The sequence below is a fragment of the Nuphar pumila genome, chromosome 17 (assembly GCF_984573655.1).
Source record: "Nuphar pumila chromosome 17, dmNupPumi1.hap1.1, whole genome shotgun sequence".
In the NCBI taxonomy this organism is placed as follows: Eukaryota; Viridiplantae; Streptophyta; class Magnoliopsida; order Nymphaeales; family Nymphaeaceae; genus Nuphar; species Nuphar pumila.
In genome coordinates this window covers 50,746,338-50,769,004 of record NC_143265.1, presented here as the reverse complement: position 1 = coordinate 50,769,004, position 22,667 = coordinate 50,746,338, and the positions used below count along the sequence as shown (strand labels likewise).

The 22,667-nt window shown below is 34.8% G+C and overlaps 1 pseudogene across 1 annotated transcript; it reads left to right on the top strand.

Moving 5' to 3' along the window:
• Positions 1 to 1,335: 1,335 nt before the first annotated feature.
• Positions 1,336 to 22,440, top strand: LOC149811945 (uncharacterized; annotated as a pseudogene). The gene is made up of 4 exons (XR_016428476.1): positions 1,336 to 1,491; positions 17,194 to 17,858; positions 21,372 to 21,470; positions 21,867 to 22,440. The product of XR_016428476.1 is annotated as an uncharacterized LOC149811945 (transcript).
• The last annotated feature ends 227 nt before the right edge of the window (positions 22,441 to 22,667 follow it).

Genomic DNA, 22,667 nt, shown 5'->3' with positions numbered 1-22,667 from the left:
TATGTTTGATCATTCATACGCTTCAAATTCACAATGCTATCTTCAGAAAATATTGCATATTTTTAAAGTTTTTCTAAGTATTTCCCCTTTTTAGAATCAAATGAGATATATTCAATATATATTCGTGACCATAGTTAGGGATATATAGAGAATTTATTTCATCTAAATTCTATGAGGTACAAAAATCCTTTTACAAATGATTTTCTCAAATTCTTCAAAAAATATTTTCACAAATTGCATCCATGCATCATCTAGGTTTAGACTGCATCATGAAATGAATTCACAGGGCCATACACCTATCCCTTTTGATCTATTTTAGAATTCCATTCCTCAAATTCATTTTTTTTTTTAAATCCTTAGTTTTCAAGGAATTTCCAAATCTCTTCTAAGTCTAGTACACGATTTTCCAGGTTCTTCAAAAATATTTTTCAAGTGTGAAAAATGATTTTTCAATCATCTCTTTTCTCAAGTATTTTTAAATATTCGAAGTATATATCATTTTTTCAGTCAAAATTTTTCAAAGTCATAGCATATGCCTGATTCTTAGTGTATTTAGAAAATAGAACAACGATGTAAACAGTTGAGTAAAGCAAAGCATATGATTGATTCTTGGTTCGATTACCCCTAATTATGAGGTCAGGAATGATTGAACCTCGTACCGATATGCGAGTCTCATTCTACAGAATTTTTTTATATTTTAAAATAGAGACGAGTTATTTTTAAAACTTTTTCAAAAATCAGTTTGACTTGTAAAAGTAAAATTTTGCAATGATAACACGGTAGATATGAGTCTCAACCTTAAAAATGCATGACTGACAATAAAACATAGGGCTCATTAAATGCCAAAAAGCTTCAGGGTCTCATTCTGCCTTAATAGTATTGTTAGAATTGAAAATTTTACATGATTGAACTAAGTCTCAAAGATGTCGCTTTGACACGCACAACCGGAGTTCAAATTTTATTTTTTGAAATATAGGATATAACGACATGATTTTTTTAGCATTTTTTTCAATAAACAACATTTTTCATATTTTAATATAAAATGTATTTTATTGAAATATTTTAAATATTCAAATAATATTAAAACATTAAATAATTTTTTGTGTCAGCGTGTCATCGGTGCCATTGTGACATACGATTGAACTCAACTGTATAAGACTCCGTTGAGTCATTGAGTTATCATGGCTCGACTTTTAAGGCTTCCGGAGCGGACATAAAAGGACCAGACATGGGCCAGTTCACGGTGGCTCAAGATGAAATCAATGGATGTGGAGAGAGAGAGAGAGAGAGAGAGAGAGAGAGAGAGAGAGAGAGAGAGAGAGAGAGTCAATTTTTCCTCATCGGTTAAGATGGGTTGCTCTGAAACAGGGGAGTGGCTGGAGAGGGCGTTGATTGAGCTGTGCAGCCGAGTAGAGAACGGGTTGTGCCTGGACCACGACGTCATCTCCGGGGTGGTCTCCTACTGCGAGTTGGCCCCTCCAGAAGACGCAAGTGAATACCTCAACATAATCTACTTTTCTTTACTACCGCTCTTGGTTTTTTGTTCTTCTTCCCCTCTTTTTTTAATTGTTTTTTGGATGATGGGTACTGTAGTTTTTGCATTTTGGCCCGACCATGCAGTCTTTCTAAGGGCATAAGCAACCCCATTGATGGTAGTTTTTGTATTTCATGATTTTTTTCTTTTCCTTCTTATCCATGTGGTTTCTGAATGATGGTTCTTTAGTCTTGGCATAACCATGTAAATTGTTGGATCAAAACCCAGGACCCAATCGATGGTTCTTCCTTTCATTCTTTGGTAAAATGATGGGTTCTCTAGTTTTTGGCAATTTGGCTCAACCATACAATCTTTTTGAGCTGATCAGGAATCCTGTTTGTGCTAGGTTTTGGGCTTCAATATTTTTTTCCTATTATTTATGTGGCTTTTGAATGATGGGTTCTTTAGTATTGGGCTAACCATGCACATTATTGGATGAAAGCCCAAAGCTCGGTTGATAGTAACTTGTGGTGTTCCTTTTTTCCTTTCTTCCTTTTGTTGCTTGAATGATGGGTTCTCTAGTTTTGGCCCATCATATGCATATTTCGTCAGCATCACCTGCCATTTTATGGAGCCAAATCTGGGGCAACATTGAAGCAAAGGTCCAATTCTCAATCCCTTGAAGGATCTATGAGGAGGATCTGGAATATGGGTCACATCATGCTTCAAATGGAAAGTGTCATTTACTTATCCTCACAACATCTGAAGTTCATTGTTGGGGCAGATTCAGAGCATATCCGTTCTCCTCATTTTTCCAGAGAGTCACAAGTTGCAAAATTGTCTCATCAGGATCAGCTGTTCTCTCGATCACATACAGTCCAGTCATCCAGTTATTATTCTCACATCTTTTTGGAATGCGAGTAAATTGTTTTAATTGTTTTTTGTAAGAAGTCATTTGAAAATCCAAAAAAAAATGAAAAATGAAAAATCCAAAAATGTTGGAAAAGTTTGAAAATCCAAAAAAAAATCTAAAAAAAGTTGTCTACTTTGGATGAGGGACCATATAGTTATGGCCAACATGCAAAATTCTGTTGGAGATTCTGCAACCCGCTAAAACCAGTTGATAATAATTGGCAAAATGCTGACTGATTAACTTGTTTATATGTGACTGAACTTTCTTCTCTGTTATTGTGTGTCATTTGATTGAAATTATCTCATTCTTCATGTTGATCTAGCTAGGATTGGATGCAGTAATTGAAGGGTGTTTTTTCTTTTCTTTCTAAACACAAATCAACATTTGGCCTGTTCGTGCTCACCAATGGGATCTCTCCTTGAGTTTATGATATATCTCATCTTGTTACTTCCTTTTGCATTTCTGAGCCTTGTCTATACTTTCATTTTCTTTTTCATCTTTGTTAACTGGGTGATGCAATCTGGACGTGGAAAACAACTTGCTTTATACCTACTCATATGTTGTGCAGTATTCCCCTTATGTTCAGCTAATGACCCAAATTATTCCATATAAGATTGTATATTTTCTTGACGATATCAGGATCACAAAAGCCTTCTTCACTAACTTTGATGTCTGTTCCATATGCCTTCTTTGAGTTGGTCTCAAAGGAATTAATTTGACCTTTGCAGGTCAAGCTTGGAGGTGGTGTCTATGTTGAGATGGTCATTAAATCTAGTAATGATTTAGAACTTCAAAGTTTTGTTTTGTGCAAGGGAAACCAAACCAAGTATAAAAATGAATTTTTGAAAGCTTCATTTTTTTTGGGCACTAAATTTTCTGGTCCCATGTCAAAAAGATCCATATCGTGTTGCCTATTTTCCACTCCTTTCCATGTATTCTGAAGCGCTCAATATTCATCACAGAGAACACCTCAACTGACATTTACTTGGCAGGAACCATAGTGACAAAAGTTTTTATCGACAATTTTTCATTTTTCAAAAACTCGTGAGAAATTGAAAAAATTCCAAAAATCTCACATTTTTTTCGGCAAAATCTTGGCAATAAAAAATTAATTAAAAAATATAAAAATTATTTTTTATAAGAAAATATTAATGAAAATTATTTAAAAATAAAAATATAGGATTTTTTTCACGATAAATAGCCATTTAAAATGGAAATATCACGTTTAAATCGTGGTATTTATGTTTTTCATAAATCTCGCGATATTTTGAAAATCTCACGAGAAATTGCTGTTTTAAACTTTCAAGCAATTTCTTGTGATATTATCGCGAGATTTTCATAAATCTCGCGATATTTGTCACACTGACAGGAACTCAAATCCTAGAACTCTTACCCTTAGCACCTTCTTTATAACCATAAATTTCTATGAGTTATGGTTTTAGCTCTCTTATTTTAGTAAAGGAATTATTGCATAAGCATTAATCCTTAATAATCACAAGTATTTCCAAACAATACATGTCATGGAGTTTCCATGTCCGATCAAGAGTTGACTGAGAGAAAATATAACGACCCCAACTAATCCTTATAAAAATAGTGGATTTTTTTTAAACAATTGCTGAAACAAACCCAAGGATCCGGGGTCTCGCATATTTAATATACCAAACTACAATAAGACGGTGCATTGAATCAACGAAGAATAATCAACTTTATTAATCAATGAATAAATGTCAAATAAGCTAAAATAGTAAATTGTCTATCATAAAAGAGCCACTCTATCAGAGAACTCAGAACTAATCACTAAAGGCTCGCAGTCTCCAGCTTGCAAGTCAACCCATCACTGAGCACCTAGACCTGTAAAACAATTTTTTTTAAAACGGGTAAGAACCAAAGTCCTTTGTACGAATTCTTCTAAAAATTTAAATAGTAAGGAAATAACATAAACCAAATTCATGCATAATTTTAGAGAAATATCACAATAACAATTTATCACAAACAACTTACCATTCAAGTATTTAACAAAATATCATGCAATAACAAATATCATACAAAGTAGAGTAAGCATAAATGTATGAATTAATGCAGAACAATAAATATGCATGATTCAATGCACATGCATGGATAACTTATTAAGTTATTTATTAGACTTATTTTTGCATGCGTGTTCCTATTAAATGCACACAAATTTAGTTTTCACTTTTCCTTAAACTCGCGGATACTCAAAACAGGTACAACATTTCTGAAGTCCAAGTTAGGTTCCCAGTTGTAGCTTAACACACAATTTGTATTTTATTATTGGGTCATACACTTGTTCTTTGACTGATATTAAAAATCAACACCATTCCTCAGAACATTAAAAATCAATATCTAATGCCGAGACATTAGGAAAATCATCCTCCACTGACGATACTTCCTTGATATACCAATAACTAGGCAAAGTGACTGAATTTTTCTAAAACCGTGGTCGAGAGGTGAACAACCATATCGGGTTCAAGGACATAATCACACACGGAGTTTTAGTATCCTCACAGTTTTTCCGAAACTACCATCTAAGATTCTCACACTGTGGCAGATACATCAAGGAAGAGATTAATTACACTGTTTGCTCTCTTTTACCTTTTTAAACAATTTTAGATTTTTTACACAAAAATTATTTTGCAAATCAATATGCAAAACCAATTCTGGGCCGTGACCTACACAATTTTAACAGTACAATTAATTTTGGAAAACCAATAATTTTTAGAAATAAATTTTGCAATGCATAAATAAAATCAATACAAGTAGAGCAACATATGCTCCTGGCCTACACGGCCTGCAGTGGTTCACGTCTGACCATAAAAGCATCTCAAAGTGATTTAATGCATCTTTTTGCAAAATTTTAGTGAACATGTTACAAAACATATCCACAATGTACATTCAAACACACAACCAAATGCACATTAAGTCAATTGCATACGCATGCCAACATATGCTTGCAATACACATTATCATGATCAATTTCATGCATAAACACCTAAATGTGCACATAATTATATTTATGTAAACATCAATATAAACTTTAGAATTTTCATGCATATGATTTACACATTTGCAACATGGTATTTAAATGCATAAGCATACATAACCAATCAAAACACATAATCAAACACATAACCTTACAGTCAATAATGTGGGTCCGAACATAGCAAAACTGTTAAGCTAACATTACATGGCACAATAGCAAATCTGATCAGATTGCATATCAACATTCATTGGCAAAACTGATCAGATTGTTCATGCACACATCCATCCACACCCTGACCAGATTACATATGCACCAAAGCTGCCAAAATTGATCATATTGCACTAGCACAAGACCTTGGCCAATCTGATCGAGATGCCAAACACGTACACTATCAAATCTGATCAAATTGCACATAATGCACCACTCGACAGTCTCATTAGATTGTATGTGGACAAACAATGCCTAAATCTAATTAGATTGCACACAACACCCTACTTGACAATCTGATTTCCACTGCATAACCATGCCCCAATGACATGCTGTCAACAACATGTCATTGTGCTGCCCAGAACAACAGATAAAAACTCAGTCTATATGCAACCAATAACAGTTTATAATTTTAACAAATAATCATATTTGCTAACTGTCAACAAAACATGTATATACAAATCCGATAACAGTCAAACACAATAGCATATATTCAGACTTGATGACAATCAACATAAAATTAGATTTGATAACATGAAATCAAATATGGTAATAGTCAGCATAATGATCGAAAATCAGGTTTAATAACAGTCCACAAACATGACATGTAGGCAAATCGGTAGACCAACATCAAATTAGCATAACCAGATTTGATAATGGTCTACCAACATGCAAATCGGTAGACCAACATCAAATTAGCATAACCAGATTTGATAATGGTCTACCAACATGCAAATCGGTAGACCAACATCAAATTAGCATAACCATATTTGATAACAGTCCACCAACATGACATATAGGTAAATCGGCAGACCAACATCAAATTAGCATAATCAAATACTGATAACAGTCAATGAATCCACGTATAATCAAATTTTATAACAGTAATCAGGATAACATAAATCCAGATTTGATAACATCTAAAAAAAATATCTCAAGCAGGTCTGATTAGCCTACACTCACAGTGTAAAACCCTATAAAAAAATCAATTTCTGATCAAGGTTGGATCCAAACCGGACCCAACCTAGATCCGGATCCAACCTGATACAGCCCCCTCCCCGTGTTTCTATTTAAACACGCAGGCCGCTCGAACAAACAACAAATGTCCCCGGAGTTGTGTACCACCTACCCTCTCTAAGGTAAGCCCGAGTCCGAGTGAGTTACTTATCTTATTAGTTAGATACGGTTAGGGGGGCTCCAACATGTGCATTGAGAGCCCCCACATGTCACATCAACCAAAAAGAAAAAAAGGAAAAAGACAAAAAAGAAAAATACAACAAAAGAAAATGTAAAAAATGTACAATCATATTCTCAAGTGAGAATATGCGTAAAATATGTGAATTTACATAAATACCCTTATCGGGTTTGATATATATATATATACACTTAGATAGATACATATAAATATATAGATCTATATATGTATATGTATCTTTCTCTCTATATATGAATATATATGAAGAGAGACTACATTTTAACACCCCCCCCCTCAAACTTAGGGTGTGACAACCGAAAGTTTGCCAAGAAGGAAGTTAAATCTTAGAGAGCACAACGCCTTGGTTAAGAAGTCTGCCAGTTGATATTCCGATGTAACATAAGGAAGGTCAATGATTCTTCTTAAATATTCTTCACGAACATAATGGCAGTCTATCTTGATATGCTTCGTGCGCTCATAAAATGTGTGATTTTTGGCAATGTAGATTGCACTTTTATTATCACAACATAATTTTGTGGGCCCTAGAACTTGAATATTCATATGTTCCAAGCTGCGAATCCAAACAATCTCCATGGTGGTAGATGTCATGACTCTATACTCAGTTTCGGTAGATGAAAGCGATACTTTCTGTTGCTTCTTGCATTTCCAAGAAATTAATGATTCCCCTAAAAAAATACAAAAATCGGTGGTTGAGTGACGTTTATTTAGGCCACCTCCCCAATCAGAGTCAGTATAAACAATTAAATTCAATTCAGAAGAAAAAAATAGAAATACCCCCTTGTTTACTGTACCCTTTATGTATCTGATGATGCGGAGAATGACGCTCATATGAACTGTAGTAGGTGTATGTTGAAACTGACTAGCAACATGTATTGCATGAGAAATATCAGGTCTCGTAATGTTGAGATACGTTAAAGATTCAACCAGTTGCCGGTAAGGTGTGAGATCTTTTAGGAGAATTCCATCATCAATCTTCATCTTTGAACCTACTATTTCAGGAGTTTTACAGACCTTGTCATCTGTGATTCCTGATCTGTCAAGAATCTCACAAGCAAGTTTAGTTTGAGACAAAAAATAGCCTCTGTGAGAATAGGCCACCTCAATTCCCAAAAAATATGTCAGAAATCCTAAGTCTGACATTTCAAATCTTGAAGTCAAGATAGATTTAATGCTCTTGATTCCTTTGACATCATCACCTGTTATCAACATATCATCAACATATAACAGTAATATAACAATCCCTGCATCAGATTTCTTAACAAACATGCAGTGTCAGTATAGCATGAAGTGAAACCATTTTCAGTCATTATATTGTTAAATCTATCGTGCCAAGCCTTGGGAGCTTGTTTCAAGTCATAAAGAGCTTTACGAAGAAGAACTTTATTTTTAAGAATTTTCATACCAGGTGGAGCATCCATGTAGACTTCGTTAAGAACACCATTTAGAAAGACATTTTTGACATCCATTTGATAAATATTCAATTTTTTAATAGAAGCAATGGTGATGAGATATCTGAGAGTAACCATACGAGCTACTGGAGCAAATGTCTCTTCATAGTCAATTCCGTATTCTTGACTATACCCTTTAGCTACTAGACGAGCTTTATATCTCTCAAGAGATCCATCACTCTTGGTTTTGATTTTGAACACCCATCGATATCCTATAGTTTTCTTTCCACTGAAAAGCGTTTGAAATTCTCAAGTGTTGGCTTTCCTAAGCGCTCTGAGTTCACTCTCCATGGCTTCTCTTCATTCAATACATCGTTTGGCATCTTCAAAATTTTTTGGTTCAAAATATGAGTGAATGGCACTTAAGCAAGCCCGATATTTAGGAGAGAAAAAATCAAAAGATACGAATCTAGAGGGAGTTCTTCTAGTTCTCTCGGTTCTTCTAGGGTTTGAATCATGTGGGAAGATAGATTCGTTAGGTTCACTATATTGCTCAATAGCACTTCTAAAGGTGCATCTATCTCTATGAGTATAGGTGATAGGGTCTCTAGTTATATTTTCTTCTCGAAAGGTAGTAGGGTTAGAGTTATTGTTGATTTCAACCACTTTATTATCACTGTTATATGTTGATTCATCATCACTAGAGATATCATCATCTTTAGATAAAAGATAAAAAAGAAAGGAATAGTCGGCATTTTTTAAATGACATTCATTCTTTTCAAAACCACTATCATTTTCCAAGAATGTTACATTCCTTGAGCCATATAACTTATCATTTTTAGTATCGAAACTCTTTTTGGGTTTCAAAGTAGCCAAGAAAAGCATCATTCTTATCTATAAGGACAAAACACTTACAACAAAAAACTCTCAATCTATTATAATCGGGTTCTTTTTCATATAGAGTTTCGAAAGGAGAGATTTTATCTAAATTTTTGGATGAAAGACGATTAATAAGATAAACTGAAGCAAGAGCCGCTTCGGCCCAAATTTTTTTTGGAATACTTTGGGAAATAAGAAGGGTTCTAGTGGTTTCAATGATATGCCTATGCTTCCTTTCAGCTAACCCATTTTGTTGTGGGGTCTTAGGACACGATCTTTGATGGACAATACCATAGTCTTCAACATATTTCTTAAATTCATTGGAAAGATATTCACCTCCGGAATCGGTCCTAAATATCTTTAAATTACTATTAAATTGATTCTTAATTATCATATGATATGATTTAAAACATGAAAACACTTCATGCTTATGTTTAAGAAAATATATCCAACAATATCGAGAAAAATCATCTACAAAACTTACATAATAGGTAAAGCCTCCCTTGGATATGACGGGTGCCAGTCCCCAAACATCCGAATGCACAATTTCAAAAGGTTTTGTGGTAAACGTAGATCTTTGTTCAAAAGACATACTTCTCATTTTTCCAAGAATACAATTATTACAAGAGAAAGTATTTTTACAAAGATTTTTAATAAAATGCAAATAAGATAACTTGGTGATGTTTTGATGACCAAGTCTTTTATGCCAAACATTTATGTCTTTATGTTGGGCCACATTACAAAAAGGGGTTTTAGGGATTTGAAGAGAATCCACATAGTACAAGTCTCTCTTCCTAGAGCCTTCCCCAATCAACTTTCCGGACCGGTGATTCTGTATTAAACATTTATTAGATGAAAATTAAATGTCACATCCAAGGTCTGAGAGTTGAGAGACGAAAAGTAAGTTCAATTCAATTTAAGTATAAATCTAATTTTGGGAATAAAGAAATTTTGAGTTTCAAAGTTTCCAATCCCCTTAATTTCAAGAGAAGTGCCATCCGCGGTTGAAACAAAAGATGGTGACAAACTTTTAGAATATTCAGAAAGAGAAGAAATATTTAGAGACATATCAAATGAAGCACCCGAGTCTAAAAGCCAAGAAGTTTTACCTAGAGGGAAAGGAGCAAATACGGCGGCACCGGAAATGGCTCCCTTAAGAAGAGGTTGAAGAGATTCCATAATTTGATTTAGAGAGAGAGCTCCATTTGTGAAAGTAGATGTACCTTCTTCTTTTTGAGGTTGGGATGTGGTTGCCATAGCCAATAATTTCTTCCATTTGGGATAAACCGGTTTGATGTGTCCCGGTTCCTTGCAAAAGTGATACACAATTTTGCTATAGTCCCTTCTTCCGCCTTGTCCTCCATTGGATTCTTGATTTTTATTTTGATTTTGATTTTTAAAATGTGGGGGCTTATATGTCCTCAAGTTGTTCCCAGGCCTAAAGACGACATTCACTCCATTACATTCTTCTTGATTTATGGGCATTGCAAAAACACTTGGATTTTGCTTGCTAATGCCCATACGAGTTTCCTCTCCACTTAATTTTGTAATGACGTCTTCTAGAGAGGGAGAGGTGAAGGAGGATAGAAGAGAAGATCTAATTTGCTCAAACTCGGGCCTTAGCCCATTCAAAAAAATTAAAAAATCGATTTTCTTCTAATTGCTTATGACGAAGCTTTATGGCCTCTCCACTCCACTTTGGTTCGAACATAGCAAGCTCATCCCAAACGGAAGAGAGTTTGGCAAAATACTCCATTGTAGTAATTTTCTCTTGAAGAAGAATTAACGCCCTCTTTTAGAGATAATACTTATGGGACAAGTCCCTAGATGTGTACATCTTTTCAAGATACTCCCATGCTTGAGATACCTTTTTGAATTTTATAATATTGACATTGATTCTTGTCTCAACGGAGGAGAAGATCCATGACAAGATTTTGAAGTTCTTCATTTTCCACTCTTCATGTTTTTTGCTATATTCTTCAAGAGTCTTGGTTCGTTCATCTCCCTCAAGAATTTTTATTTCCCCTCTTTCAACCAAAGTAATTTTAGGCTCTAGTTCCAGAATTGAGCCTTGAACATAACCCCAAAACCCTTTTCCTTTAATGTGAGATTTCATATTTTAGGCCCACACGTGATAGTTGAATCCATTTAGCTTGAAACCAAGAGAAAAATGAGTTTTTTTCACCCATTAAAGAGATAAGATGAGAGAAAAGAATACGTACCATAATAAAATTTTAAATCTTACTTGTTGTAGTAATCTTCTAAAATATTGGAGGAAGAAGTGTCTTCACGCTAATTTCCAAAATGTTGAAGGCACGCTTTTCAAGGCACTCAATATTTATGAAGAACCACACCAATTTCTTTCTCCAAGTGACCTTTCTCTGATACCATGTGAAGATCTCTATAAAAAAAGATTTTGTGTAAAAACACAATGCTAGAAACACGAGGTGTGCACAAAGGCACAAAAGAAGAACTTCTCACAAGTGCACAAAGGCACGGATACAGATGCACAAAAGTAAAAAATATCAACTTGAATATATTGGGTCCCAAAAGGGGCTTTACAAAAGCATAGAGAAACCTAAAGGGGGTCACCTCTATTTATAAGACAATGGAGACATGGGGGGGCTCCAATACACATGTTGGAGCCCCTCCAACGGTTAGAATTCTAACCGTTGGAGGGGGCTCCAACATGTGCATTGAGAGCCCCCACATGTCACATCAACCAAAAAGAAAAAAAAAGACAAAAAGAAAAATACAACAAAAGAAAATGTAAAAAACGTACAATCATATTCTCAAGTAAGAATATGCATAAAATATGTGAATTTACATAAATACCCTTATCGGGTTTGATATATATATATATATATGTTTATGTATCTTTCTCTATATATATGAATATATATAAAACAGAGACTACATTTTAACAATTTTTACCTTAGGTGGGTAGGTTGACAAATATCAATTTATTCGTGTAGTCCCACTCACTGTACTCTGGTACCTTTAAACCAACGAGCATTAGCGCCACGATGCTTTAAAACATCGGGCATAATCAAAGTTACGAGTTCTTGTGTATTAGATTTATAAGGCTTTTTAAGAGTATGTGTCATGCTCTTAAAGCTTTCAGTTGCAAGCCCCTGATGCGGCAACCCATGTGTCTTCATTAAACTATTACTATACAAGACACCTATTTACATATAAGGGCATAACCCGTGTCCACATGGCCCTGCGATGGTTCACACGAACCACCAGCTCGAATATGAACCCATTTATGAAAACACAAGTAGCTTAAACTTAACAACCACCAAGCATTAATGCAACCATATATATTTGTAATAGCAAGAATTGCAATTGACCTCACTCCACTGTCACTAAGCCATATATTAAAAATTTCATATGAACATAATGTAAATGAATCTATTAAGTGACAGACTATGCATTTACTTCAAGTGAATTCAAATTTGGGGCACCCACATAAAACATAAAACTGAATGACTCATTAAGTATAAGTAATGATATAAATACTACCATAGCCATCAGCTGTCATGAGGGTATGATAGTTTACACACAGGGAAGGGTATGATGGTTTACATACAGGGAATAGCAGTCCAGTACAATCAGATACTTAAATACGTTTTATGTGTGTGACAGAGTTCAGTATACGTATATAGTTAAAGTGAGTTTCTGTGCGCCTAAATTGAGCACACTCATAATCAGTAAAAGGAATTTAGTTTCTACATGTCTGATTGCAGTACTGTTATAATCAGATAAGAACTAATTTTTGTGTGACAGAATCTTGCATACAGAGATGAGAAATTTGATGTGCCTACAGAATACTGAACTTTGGTATTCAAGGCTCCAGCCAATGAGAAATCAAAGAACATAAATATCTAAGGCAGTACCGATTCATATCCGGTATAATCCAGTATTATTAACTACACTTTTCAAAAGCTAAGAGTCCTGTGATTACAGGTGAACAGTCAAGACTCATACTATAGTAGTCAAAATATCTGAATGCTAAAAACAAACATATACATGTTACCAGACCATATTGATAGGAGCTAATATCCAAGAAAATTGGACAGAACTGATGTTAATACAAGGATTTTAGAACACCCGCGACAGTGACTCAAATGAGGATTCATATATACAGGGGTTTGTTGTCATTTCAGACCCATGGTGTTGAAACATAAAAAGAAAGACATGCCTTCATAACTATTAAATCAAACTTATGTTAAAATTTTGGAAGCGTAATTGATATAAGCTCATAACATAAATTCTTTTCATAGTCTATAAATCAGATTACAACCTCTGTTTTAAGATCTCAAGCCCCAAATTCATCAAATAATAAACACAGTTTCATAACAGGTTGCATATCCTATTGCCAACAGAAATTAAAACGCAGTGCAGAGTTCAAATGCGTAGGTCAGAGATTCTCATATAAAACAACATACACATATCAGAAATTAAAAATACTTCAGGATATTTCCAATGCACACACGCAGAGCAGAGTTCAAATGCGCAGATCAGTCATACTATATAAAAAAAAATCGCAGAACAGCCATTATTCAATAAAAATAATGTAGATCATGGCGATGAATAACAACGCATGATAAAAAAAACAAATGCAGATCAGTTATATAGGAAAAAGAAAAATACCAAATTGATTTATAACTCCCACCGATCATTTTATATCTAAACGAACATGCCTATTATACCTAAAAAAAACGCAGACAACCTTAGAAAGATGCATGATTTTTTAACTTTGGCAAACACCCAAAATCTGATCATAAACAACAATACAAAATCTGAATCCCCTTTCTTTTTTTTTTATTTATTTGGGGTGGTGTGTAAATGCATTGCATACTTGAAACAAACTACTCTGCAGAAATCACAAGAATCCTACCCCTGAGTCGAGAACCCTTTTTTTTTCTTTTTGTCGATTTTCCCCTTGTTGCCGTGCTTTCGTGAAGCCGTGCACCTTTTCTCTAAACCGTGCAAGGGAGAGAGACAATGAGAGAGAGGAATAACGAGAGGGAGAGGGAGAGGGAGAGGGAGAGGGAGATGGGGTCTTTAAGGGTTGCGTGAGCAGAAACTAGAGAGAAAATAGGGGAGGCAGGAGAATTGTGGGTGAGAAGTGGGGATCGGTTTTCCCCCCTTCTCCCCATTCTGCGTGAATAGGGGTCTTCACGCACACCCCCACTTTTCCATTTTTCTCTTTATGCTTTTCACGTTTTAGGTTTAACGTGTTTTACTTTAACATGTTTCATATATGTTTTTTCTTTTACTAACATATCCACGTGATTTGGGTTTAATCCCAATCCCACTTACAAGTGACAACACGTTAATTTCTATATTATTATTATTATTTTTTTCAATTGTACCATGCCATAATGTGTGACATTGTGGGCTAAAAAAACAGACTACCGAGATTTTAGATTTTCTACACTGGATCCCACACTCCTCTATGCTTTTGGGTTTATATTTGAACTATCTGGGTCCATTCAAGGATCCAAATTTTCTAGAACTCCATTTCGAGATCCAAATATTCAATATTCAATTAACACGTCATGGATCCAAATACAAAGTTATGGATTCCATATTAAAAATTTAGATCCAAGATCCAATTTAGATTCATGGATCCACATAAAATGCTATGGGTCCAATATCCAAATCTAACTGGACCCTTTCCTATCCAATAAAAATCCAATTATGATATCGGGGATCCGACATTCCCGATCCAAACAAGCCTTCCGGGATCCAATATTAGATATCCCAATAAGGTATTTAGGATCTAATATCGAAGATCCGGATAGGATATCTGGGATCTAATTTCAAAGATCCCAATAGGATATCCGGGATCCAAATAAGAATAAAAATAAAAGCAATGAGAATATCTTCGTACTAAATTTGACCATGAAATTCAAGTCTAATTAGGCAATAAAATTTTACAAGTGTTACATTGACTAATTCATTGGTCAACCTAGGTTGACTATGGTCTAGCCATTGGAGGCTAGTCCAATGGCTAGATTTCTAGTTATTAGACTAGCTCCAATGGCTAGAAGGGAATCCTTCTTTCCTTTTGACTCTTCTCTTTTCTCTCCTTTTTGGCCTATATATATGGGTGGGGTATGTGGCTTTGAAGTGAGAGAGTGATGGGTAGTTTTCTAGGTTTTGAGTGTAGGGAGACATTTGTAATTTTTCATTTCTTTTGTATTATTTGAATTTCATTCTTAATGAAATTATTTATTTTTAAGTCTTGTGTTATATGGGTATTTCTATTATTAATGTATGTTTAACTACATTGTATTCTTGGCCCACGAGACACATTCCAGAGTGCATTGGAATATGTATCATTTCATGACACCTGGGTGTGGTTGACTGCACCCAATGTCATTTTGACTGAATCGGGTGCTGCACCCGCACCGTGCCAACACGGGTGCGGCACCCGCACCTTGCCAACACGTGTGCGACACCCTATTGGACGAATCCCCGTGACAAATTTTAATTGTGACAATTAATATTATTGTGAATATGCTGGGTATATGTAATACAACTTAATTAAGGTTGTTAATTATATTAATACAATTCAACGGAGTAGCCTTTCTCCATTGGCTGAAACTCAGAGGTCACAATTACACAGTTTTCCTCTATTCTCCTACTACTATCACATGGTTGGGGCTTGATTTTCATGGTATCAGAGACAACCTTTCAAATCTCAAATTTGAGTCAAGTCTACCCATTAATATTCCTTGCTTTTCTCCTTTTTTCCCTTCACGTTTCTTGGTGATATCTGTTTGTTAGCATCATAGTCACCTATATGGTTAAAGGTAATTTCTCGACGAGGATTTTTCTTAGAGAGATTTTCATAAGTTGTTAAATCTCGAGAATATCTCGGGAGTTTAAAAAATTTTAAAAAATAAATAACAACAAAAAAGCTAAGAAAATAATAAGTTTTGCATTATTTTTCTTCCAAACATATAAAGAAACATGTTTTAAAGGTTTTAAAATATAAAATAAACAAAAAATAAGAAATGAAAACTTGATAAAAAGAGTTTTTCCCAAAATATCGTGATATTTTGTCTTCCAGCGATATTTTGAAAATATCGTGAGATATTCCCTTTAATATCAACTACCTTAAAATATCGGTATTTCTCATGATATTTTCAAAATATCGCCAATATTGGTGACAATGGTTCACATTAAGCCAAGCAATCTTCAATATTCCAATTGAAGCTAATGCCTTTTGCTTCTTTAACTAACTAACTGAGGAAACAGTCTGATGAAAATGTTTAGCCTAGTACATTTCCAAATCATCACGAGGAGAGTGCTAAACCATGTTAGAGCTCTTCCCCAATTTTAGAAGTTATGATTAGTAGAGCACCTGAATTCAGTAAGACTCAGATCTTCAAGAGCTTCTGGAAGCTCTTTCAATTATGGATCTGATTACTGAGAACTTGACTTAAGATTTATGTCGCAACCCTGATTCCAACGTGTGATCAATTGTCTGCATATGTTCAAATATTCAAGAATATCTTCTGGAACGGGTAGCATAGGTTTATATTAAACAGCTAGGTCTCTCAAGGGATCATGCATTTACATTCAAGCTTGATTTCTTATTCTGGAAAAAAAATGTATCTAACATGAAATCATGGCCTTTGTTTGTTAGTTTCTGCACCATGCAAATCAGTTTACCTGTCACCTAATCTCCCCCATTTTAAATTTAATGATCAATACAATGTTACACTGTCAATCTGTATTCTTGTAGAGGTCTGAAGTTTGAGAAAAACTAGCAAGATTCTCATGTGTCAACTCATGTATTTGTGTTGGTTCGTTGTATTGGTGCAATTTAAAGGTTTGAAGAAGTTGATTGTGTTCACATTTTGTCCATGACTGCTTAAGTTGTAAGCAAGACTAACAGAATTGGCATGTTCAATTTATATTGGTCATAACTATTCCTTATGATGATGAAACAATGAAGATCAGGATGCATAGGTCTGAATTGGTTCTCTTCTCGCATTCTCTGGTTGAATGACAAGTTTTAACTAGTTTCTTCTCTGATCCAATGATCATGATTCGTTGAATTACTGAAGCCACATGAGTTTTGGTTTCTTGAAGTGTTCTTTTTTCTGCAGAATATTATTGGTCAAGAAACCGTTCAACCCATAATAGAGGAGTACATGCAAAGAAGAGGCTGTGTGAATTCCAGCAGTGCCACCAGTGACGTCCTGAAATCTAATCTGCAGACCTATATCAAACCTCCTGCAGATGAAGGTTTGACTGTTGGGTCCAAAAAGCAGTAAAAAATATTCAACGATGGAATGAATGTTATCAATCAGGAAGGAAGAAAAGTTTCCAAGACAACAAATCCACAAGGCACCCAAAAGACTGTATCTAATGTTTCCAAAAATAAGAAATCTGGTAAAGTTGTTTCACTTGCAGATGCTGCTAAGGGATCTATTGTGTTTCAACAGGGAAAGCCATGCTCATGCCAAGCTCGCCGGCACAAGCTTGTTAGCAACTGTTTGTCTTGTGGCAAGATTGTTTGCGAGCAGGAAGGTGAAGGGCCATGCAGTTTTTGTGGTGCACTTGTTCTGCGAGAAGGAAGCACCTATGCTGGTTTAGATGACATTGTAGTTCCTCTTTCTGAGTCTGAGGCAGTGGCAGAAGCTTTCAAGAAAAGGCTTGTTGAGTATGACAGGAATTCTGCTGCACGTACGACAGTGATTGATGACCAGAGTGACTATTATGAAATAGAGGGGAATAGCTGGCTATCTGCTGAGGTACTTTCTTGTTCACTTTTTCTGTCTATTTTTCGTATGTATGGAAATTGTATGTCATTGGCTGAAGTACTTTGATTTTTAGTTAGCTATGGCTAGAATAATTGTTTAATGATATAAACTGAAGCCTTGTAAATTTTGATTATGCTGTCTGAATTCTTTGTTGTTTCTCTATGATAAATTTTCAATTTAAGTCTTCAAAATTCATTTAGTGCCTTTTTTTTTGGTAAAGAGTTGGTGACTTTTTCCATTGCTAATTTGCTACGATATATGTATCTGAATCTTCTGCTCCTGTACAATGATTTTCTAACATGAGTAGATTATAAAGGTATAAAAATTATAAAAAGAATTGTACCTTTCTGTTAGCCCATATGTAAAATGTTGTCTGTGTTACTTGAAATTCATTTTGTGATTTATTTTAAATCCTCTAATTGATATTTAATTATTAATTATTGGTTCACAAATAACATTTTGTTTATTTTTAATTTTTATTTTAAAAAATTTTAAATATTTTTTTGTGAAGCTTAAGTTTTATGCCTCACTTTGTAAACTATTCCTACACCTCAACGTTATTGACAACATTGGGTATAAGTAATTAGGTAATCATATGCAATCTTTTGAGTTTTACGAGCATAAATACATCTGATTGGGAAGCTTAATGTCTTTGTTTTATGCTATGTGTTACCTGGACACTCATATTGGTCTAGCATATCCGTGTCTATCCATGTCTGACACTTCTTGGTATAATGTTGGATACAGCTTTTTGAACTTCATACATCAAAATGCTTGACATTGTTGGACATAATGGGCACAACCAAGTATTGGACAACCCATGTGTGTTGTATGAACACTTCAACAATAAGTATCTGATATTTGATAATCTACCTTTTGTTTTTTTGAGTATCAAGTAAACAATGATGACCTCTCGCACCAATAGTCTTTTGAATTTTTCTTTTTAAGAGTCACAATTCATCTAACTTCAAGGATTTTACAATTTACTTATTTCTTTATTTTTTGTATCATGTATTTTTTCTTCAGGATTTGGCATCTCTCTCTCTCTCATACATCATCTTGTGTCTTGCCAAAGGGTCACTCGATCCTTTAGTGGATAATCAATGATCTTCTTTATCTTTTTCTTTCTGTGACTATTTCCCTTTTTTTCTCGTCACACATTTTCCCTCTCGTTTCTCCCATTTGTCTATAAAAGGAGAATCTGTAATCTTCTTCTTTTACATTTAATTTATGTGTATGTGTGTGTGTGTGTGTGCACACGTGTTATAGTTACCTGTACCACCAATATTTTAAAAATATTATGATATTAATTTTTTCTCATAACAACCACAGATAAAAATGTGAAAATAACATGATATTTTTAAAATATCCTCATAAAACAAATATTGCATTAATATCATGATAATATTGCAGTATTTAAAAAATAAAATTTTTTTATATATTTTTACTGATTCTTTGTTTCTTTTATATTTTAAAACTTCTCAAAAAACTGTTTTTTGTATTTTTTGTAAGAAAATAAAATTATATATATATATATATATATATGTCACATGGGTACGGGTGCAGGGATGCTGCACTTTAAAAAAACATGGGTGCGGGGGTGCGGCAAAAAAAAAAAAAATCGGACCCCCTCATAAAATGATACTCTTCAGAGAGGAAAAGGATATTATGAGGGGTATAAAAATACCCCCTTTTATAATGATACTCTTCAGCGGGATAATTTGGTTATAAACTCTATGAAAGTTAAAGATAGAGGATATTGTCTTGGGTGTATTTCTTGTCAATCTTTTTTATTAATACAAGGAATATGAAAAATGATTACGAAACTACGATTAAAAAGTTCATGGCCTGCAGTTATAGAAATAGCTTATAATCCAAGGGTTATGACCATTACCATGATAATTTGCCCTACACTAATACTAGTGTGACCTCTGGGGAGGCTAAAAGCAATAGCAATTTGCAATTATAAAGTATTCCGTATGGCATTTATTATTTGTTGAAATGCTGTAGCAAAGTATTCCGTAGTTAAACCCGTTGTTAACTTATAGGTTTAAAAGAAATGCTATAGCAAAGTATTCCGAGAGACTTGACATCCTTGGTTTAAAATACATTAATCGCAAAGTGGATATAATATCCATAAAATAAGTCCTATCCCGTTGCTATAATATCCATAAAATAAGCCTTATCCCATGCAAATCTGCCCTATCCCGCGTCCATGCAAATCTACCTGACCCCACGTCCCTTCAAATCAGCCTTATCCCAGCTAAATACAACAAAAGGCTAATACACTTAATACAAGCTATTACCTGACCCCACGTTAAATCAAGATATATGCCGTAAAAATGGCTAATCTACCTGACCCCACGTCCCTTCAAATCAGCCTTATCCCAGCTAAATACAACAAAAGGCTAATATACTTTATACCAGCAATTACCTGACCCCACGTTAAATAAGGATATATGACGTAAAATTGCTAATCTACCTGACCCCACGTAAAAAAGTATATACCCTTGGTTATGGTATAACCTATAAATTAGGCTACTTTTTATGGCATTATCTATGGTATGTTATTTTCAGTGGTATGTTTAATAAGGGTTTTAGTTAAATGTATATCCTCTAAATTATGATGCTCACATTTGCTGGGGGGGGGGGGATTTTATATTGTGGATACTCTCTCTCTCTCTCTCTCTCTCTCTCTCTCTATATATATATATATATATATATATATATATATATATATATATATATATAGAGAGAGAGAGAGAGAGAGAGAGAGAGAGAGAGAGAGAGAGAGAGAGAGAGAGAGAGAGAGATTTTTACTTAATCCAAACATGTAGATGACTTATTTATCACTATTTTGTGGGTTCTTCCTCTTCTTTTCAAAACATTTACAAGAAGTCATCAGAGCTCAGAAATCACTTTCTTTTTCTTGTCTGTCCCATTAATCTCATTTCTTTCCTTGTCTTCTTCCCTTTCTCTTCCTGTGGTTTTTGCGGTTCCGATCTTACTGTTCTTATTGTGAAGCTGTTACAGGGACATGATATTTAGGTCTCATGTCTAGGGGGCAGACATAACGTGGGCAGGCCACATGACACACTATGGCATGTATAGAGAGTGTTTTATTATTTTTTAATAGTTTTAAATAATATTTTTCTATAATAAATGTATTTTTATTTATTAAAATACAAATAACTACTTTTTTATGAAATAAATAATAAAAACCCCTGTACTCGTGTCCTAACTTTCAAGAAATTTGCGTATTCATGTCTCCTATTCATATTGAGTCCCCATCCATGTCCTTGTGACTGCTGTGAAGTGATGGTGGTTGCTTGCTTGATTGTGTGGTTAGGTTATGATTTGTTTTATTCTTCATAGTTCCTCTTCAAATTCTACTTCATTTACTATATTTAAATCTGGAACCCTGCCATGCATGAGTGTCTTGGCCAGATATGCTGTTGAGGTTCCTGTTATTCTTATGGAAAATATATCTGTTTCATGTTCCAGGAAAAAAAACTCTTGCAAAAGCAGCAGCAGAAAGTTGAAGAAGCTGAACGTGAAAAACGGAGTAAAGTGATTGTAACATTTGACTTAGTGGGCCGCAAGGTGGTATTCTGTCTAGCTTTATGTTGAACTGGTTACTTCTTCATTACTCCCATCGATCCATGTGTTAAATAGGCATGCAGTCAATCATTTTGGCCATTCATACCTCTGTAGTTTATATAAGCATTAACATCATTCATATACAACTTGAAATCATCAACAATCTAAGCATCTTATTTGGCAATTTCTTCCTACTTAATGTCATTTGTTTCGCCCTTTGCTTTCTTTGATTAATATATCATTTCTGTCATCTCTCTTTCTCTGAAGAAAAAGAAAAAAAGAACAATCTAAGTATCTTGTCAAGTCGGATAAGGGTTGAATGGTGTGGCCATGTGCTTCCCTTACCACTCAATTGCTTATATCACTCTGTTTTAACTATCAAGTATGGATTCTATGCAGGTGCTAATGCACAAGGATTCTATGGAGTCAGAATCAGAGAACAGTATACTAAGGCCAACAGAGCCTGCAGAAGAAAGAAAAATGAACCGCATAAAGCCTAACCCAAGCATTGGGTTGAGCCCTGTCTTTGTTGATCCTGGTCCACCTAAGGGCTCTGGTAGGGCAAAACAGACCGCTAGAAGAGCAAATGGGTTATGTTTAGGGATAAGTGGAAGGGTGCAGCATGACAGCGTTGAACTGCCGACATTTTCTGCAGATGGTTTGGAATTGCAGTCTTCTCACAACAGTTTGTGGAAAAGCCCTAAGGTCAGCTACATTATCAATGAAGATTTAGCCGAGTGTGCATAAATCAGAAAATTGCTTGGGGCCAAGAACCCTTTTTGTTTCCCTCTTATCTTGTTCATATTTTGATGGGGTACCTGAAAAGGTAGCACTTTCGAAGAAATCACATTTGACTGAATGTTGAACAGCATATTTTAATGGTGGCACATGAAAATAACACTTTTTAAGGAAAACCACACATTTGACCGAATGTTCAAAAGAGGTATTGAACACGAATTAGAGACTTGCAAAAGGAAATTTGCTATGAAGGTATTGTCCATTTTGGTATGTTAGGTGCTTTAGGGCCTGTTTGGAATCTCGATGCTGGGATGGGCGTTTATGCATTTGGTGTTCCTGAGGCGTCAAACGCCCATGGTGGTCCCATTTGGAATCTTGGCGCTAGGATGGGCGTTTATTCATTTGGGATGGGAAGTGCGACCCTTTCCCCTTTGTATTTACACTACAGGATGGATTTGGCAG